Source organism: Rhamphochromis sp. 'chilingali', assembly GCF_963969265.1.
Source record: "Rhamphochromis sp. 'chilingali' genome assembly, chromosome: 12".
Lineage (NCBI taxonomy): Eukaryota > Metazoa > Chordata > Actinopteri > Cichliformes > Cichlidae > Rhamphochromis > Rhamphochromis sp. 'chilingali'.
Genome location: NC_137939.1, coordinates 35,191,407 through 35,196,702, shown reverse-complemented (window position 1 = coordinate 35,196,702; position 5,296 = coordinate 35,191,407).

Below are 5,296 nucleotides of genomic sequence, written 5' to 3'. Positions count from 1 at the left end.
TTAGCTATTTTCATTTTGTTTGGCACTTTTCCCGTCTGAAATGATAAGTTGCAAATATATGTTAGAGGTCCTACAATTCCTTCAATGACCTTCTTGACGATTTTCATGTCAATATCATTACAATCAGTGGATGTTTTATATTTACACATGTGTACAATGTCAATTATTTCTTTTTCCTCCACTGATGTGAGGAACATTGAGTTAGGGTTCCTATCAATCAGGTTTTCACTACATTCTACTGATGGCAGTGACTCAGGAATTTGTTCTGCCAGTTTTGGTCCAATATTTACAAAATAATGATTAAAGCTGTTGACCTTATCAGCAGTGTTTTCCATAATATTGCCATTATCGATAAAGTATTGTGGATAACTTTGTTGTCCAGAATTATTTTTAATGATACCGTTTAAAACATCCCATATTCCTTTCATATTATGTTTATTGTTGTTCAATATTTTACTATAATACTCCTTTCTACATACACGTATAATATTGGTCAACTTATTTTTGTATTTTTTATATTTATTTTCAGCTTCTTTTGTTCTTTGTTTTAGGTATTCCCTATAGAGTGTATTTTTCTTTTTACATGCATTTTGTAAACCCTTAGTGAGCCATGGTCTATCTGAATATTTGTGCTTTCTGTTGTATTTTATTGTTGGACAGTTTTTATCGTACAACTCCATGAATATTCTTAAAAATATGCCATATGCAATATCAATATCAGCTTCTTTGTACACCTTGTCCCAGTCCTGATTTAATAGATCGTTCTTAAATGCAGTCATCGTTTCTTCCGTCCTTACACGTCTGTATCTCAGTTGTTCTTCATGCTGATTTTTCTTATAATTAGTGTCATAAACTGCAAAAACTGGTAGGTGATCACTGATGTCATTAATTAATATTCCGCTCACAATGTTGTTTTCCATATTGTTAGTGAAAATATTGTCAAGTAAGGTGGCACAATGTGGTGTAATTCTGCTAGGCCTGGTTATTTTAGGATGTAAACTCAAACTGTACATAGTGTTTAGGAATTCGTCGCTCATTTTATGCTTTTTTGGATTCAACAGGTCAATATTAAAATCACCACAGATAAACATAACTTTTTGATTTGTTTTAGAGAATATTTCCTCTATGAAGTCATTAAATACTTGAATACTAGAGCCAGGTGTTCTATATATACAGCTAATTATTACATTTTTTTCTTTTTCCTTATAAATTTCAATTGTTATACATTCTAGTAAATTATCAATTACAGTTGTCATACTTTCTACCACCTTGTAGTTTAGGTTTTTATCCACATACACAGCTACTCCCCCTCCACTCTTGTTCCTTCTATTTACAAAATTCACTTCATATCCCTCCAGTCCAAAGTCCATTCCTTTCTCCGCATTGATCCATGTTTCAGAAATGGCAATAATTCCAAATGGATTTGTCAACTCATTTAGATATTCCTTTATATTGTTGAAGTTGGCATACAGACTTCTGCTATTAAAATGGATTATTGATAATTTATTTTCCGTGTTGATGGTGTGTGTTTTGGAGGAAGGAAGGTTCAGGGCTGAAGCAATCAGCTTCATGGGCTCATCCGGTTAGAATAAGAAAAGCAGCCATCTAATGCAGAATTATTTTCAGGGTACTCCTTTTATTCTCAAATAAATAAGGCAAAAAAGGAAGGAAACAAAGACACACATGGACTGCCAATGCTGAAAGAAAACAGAGATTCAAGTTACTCATTACCTTAACATTACATAAAATAAAAACCCAAACAGAACCTCACCTCAGCTGCCGCCCCGTGTGGAAGTGCGGAAAGAGTGAGCCAAAAGTGAATGCAGTCCTTATATACTGTGTGACATATAATGTGTGACAGGTGAGTGCAATCAAGGACAAGCACCACACCCAATCAAAGGTGAGAGAACTAAACAAGGTGCATCTGGTGAAGTGAGTGGGTGTGCTGGGATGTGCTAAAAGGTGGGTCTCTACAACAGCCGCCCCCATATTTCTAGTGAGAAATATGTTGATATGATCAGGATCAGTCTTCGTCAGGAAGCGAGGGCAGGGGGATCAGACAGGAGACAGGGCGGATATAGGTTTTATCCTGTACTAAGACCTCCACAGTTCTGATGTGGTCATCTGGGCTTTTCAGCAAACGCGTCACTCTTCCTACAGGCCAAAGGGCTCGTGGAAGGTGTGAATCCATAATCATGACGACAGAGTTCAATGTGAGATCTGGTTTTTCCTTCTGCCATTTGGGTCTTCTTTGGAGGGATGGTAGATAGTCTCTTATGAAGTGTCGCCAGAAGTGATCTGCCAATATTTGTGCATGTCGCCATCGTCGTCGGCCTAGGAGGTCAGAATCAGAATAGGATACCAGGGGGAGTGATGAATCATGTCGGCCCATAAGGAGAAGGTTTGGGGTTACGGGGTCAATGTCCGCAATGTCTGAGGATACATAGCCTAGGGGTTTTGAGTTAAGAATGCCTTCAACCTCAATTAGGACTGTTCTTAAGACCTCTTCAGTGACCAGTTGGGCACCAATGGTTCTCTTCAGAGCATTCTTCACAGAACGTATCTCCCTCTCCCAGGCTCCGCCGAAATGGGGTGCATGCGGGGGATTGAATTTGAAATGGATTCTTTTAGTCATTAGGACCGGCTGCAGAGTCGGAGCAAGGTTGTTAAAAGCTGCCCGTAGTTCCTTATCTCCTCCTTTGAAGTTAGTTCCTTGATCACATATAATTTCCAGGGGTGTTCCTCGTCGAGAAATGAATCGTTGGAGGGCCATGAGGAAGGAGTCTGTATCCATACTGTTTAGGAGGTCAAGATGTATACACCGAGTGGTGAGACATTTGAATATTATTCCCCACCTTTTCTCCGATCTGCGGCCTGTCTTGACCTTGTATGGTCCAAAGCAGTCTATTCCTGTGGAGTAGAAAGGTGGTTTGAATAACCTAAGACGAGCAGCAGGCAAGTCTGACATTTTTGGAATGATGGGCTGTGCTCTCCATTTCTGACATGCGACGCAGCTATACCGATGCCTGCGTACGGCTTCCCTTCCTCTGAGAATCCAGAATTTCCGACGTAGTTCAGCAAAAAGTCTTTCTGAACCAGCATGATGCAGTTTGTCATCATAATTTTGTATGATCAGTTTGGTCACTGGATGAGCAGGATCAAGTACTATTGGGTGAATGACATTCAATTCCAAGTCTGGGCTTTGCCGTAGTCGGCCTCCTACAAGGATAAGTCCAGAATTCCTGCACAACACTGGTGACAAACACAATAGACGGCTGTCAGATGAGAGGGGTTTGTCTGACTGTAAACGGGCTAAATCTTCACCGAAACTGTCCAGTTGTGCCTGACGAAGGATTTCTTGTTCTGCTGTTTGATAATCAGCTGCAGAAGGAATGTTACCCTTTTGGTTGGAGAGTGAATGAGCCGTGAAATCCAATAGCTCTTGATACGTCCTGAAGCTGGGTGTGTATGTATGGGAGGGTATACTGACAATACCAAAAAAGTAGGATTTCTTTAACTCAGTCTGATCATCATCAGGATGGAGATCTGTAACTGTGGGCCAGTTATTTGGAGGTTCATGCAGAAACGAGGGACCCTCAGTCCACCTGTTTGGGCTAAGGAACTCTTTCAGGGATTTACCTCTCGTAACATCATCAGCAGGATTTGTGGCTGAATTGATGTATCTCCAGTCTTGACTGTTTGTGAAGTTTTGAATTTCTGAGACTCTGGCTCCTACGAATACCTTGAAACGGCAGGAATCTGACTGAAGCCAGTGAAGTACAGTTGTCGAGTCAGACCAAAGGGTGGTAGTCCTGACTGGTAAGGTGAGTTCTGTTTGTATGAGCTCACTGAGGCGTGCGCCTAGTAGGGCTGCGCATAGCTCCAGTCTGGGTATTGTTAAATGCCGTTTAGGAGCAACACGTGAGCGAGCTAACAAGAAACTCAGTTCTACATGGCCTTCAAGATCATCTGATCTCAAATATGCGACAGCACCATATGCTCGCTCTGAAGCGTCACAGAAGATATGAATGTCTCGAACTGTGGTAGAAACATCCATTTCCTTAGAAGTATAGCAACGTGGGATGGCAATTTGTGGGAGATAACAAAGTTCTTCTTCCCAGGACTTCCATGCCTCTAAGAGGTCGTGTGGAAGGGAAGGGTCGTCCCAATCTCTCTCTTTTCTCCATAGCTCTTGCACCAAGGTTTTGGCGCGTGTTGTGAATGGGAGTAAGTAGCCTAATGGGTCATACAGACGAGCAAGTACTGCATAGATACGACGCATTGTGGTGGGGTGTGAGGCTAGAGTTCTGTATTTATAGGCAAACAAATCAGTCTCACAATTCCACAATAATCCTAATGTGCGTTCATGTGGGCCAGATGGCTTGTCTTCAGTCAGGCAAAGTTCATTACTTGCCGTTCTTACCTCAGATGGTAGATGGCTAATCACAACAGGATTATTGCTGGCCCACTGGCGAAGGTCGAAGCCTCCTTCTGATAGATGGTTTCTTAATTTGTCTAGGAGTGTTCGAGCTAACTCTGCTGATGGAAAACTCTGCAAGCAGTTATCAACATAGAAACACTGCATTACTGAAGACTGCACATCGTTGTCAGATTGATATTCCTTCACATGTCTCTGCAGTGCATAGATTGCACAACAAGGGCTGCAGGTCGTACCAAAGGGGAGTACCTGCCACTCATACACTGAAGGGGGAGCTGCTTTGTTCATGTCACGCCACAGGAATCGGAGGAGTGGTTTATCAGGAGGCAGAAGACTGACTTGGTGAAACATGCCTTTGATGTCGCCACTTATTGCTACTGAATGTTGCCTAAAACGCAACAAAACACCAAGAAGTGTTGGGCCTAGGATTGGTCCTGGCAATAGGTACTTATTGAGACACTGACCTTGAAATGTGAAAGAGCAGTCAAAGACTATGCGATCTTTATTGTTGTGACTTGTCATATGATGTGGGATATACCAGGTTTCTTTGCTATTGTGCATCTCCTCTGGGCTAAGTTTGACTATATAGCCTGCTTGCTCCAATTTCAAAATCTGATCCTTGTAAGACATGGCTTTGCCAGGATCTTTAGCTAACCGAGCCTCAGTGTTGCGGAGTCTAGACATGACTACATTTGGAGGGACATTCAAAGGAGGAAAGTTTGCCATCCGAAGAAGAGGAGTGGCGTAGCGATTAACACCATTGATCTCAACCCTTTTTGTGGCCTGTTCAAGGAGTTCCAGTGCCAGTTGATCTTGCTTTGATCGGATCACAGATTTCTCACTGTATTCAGGTAAAGT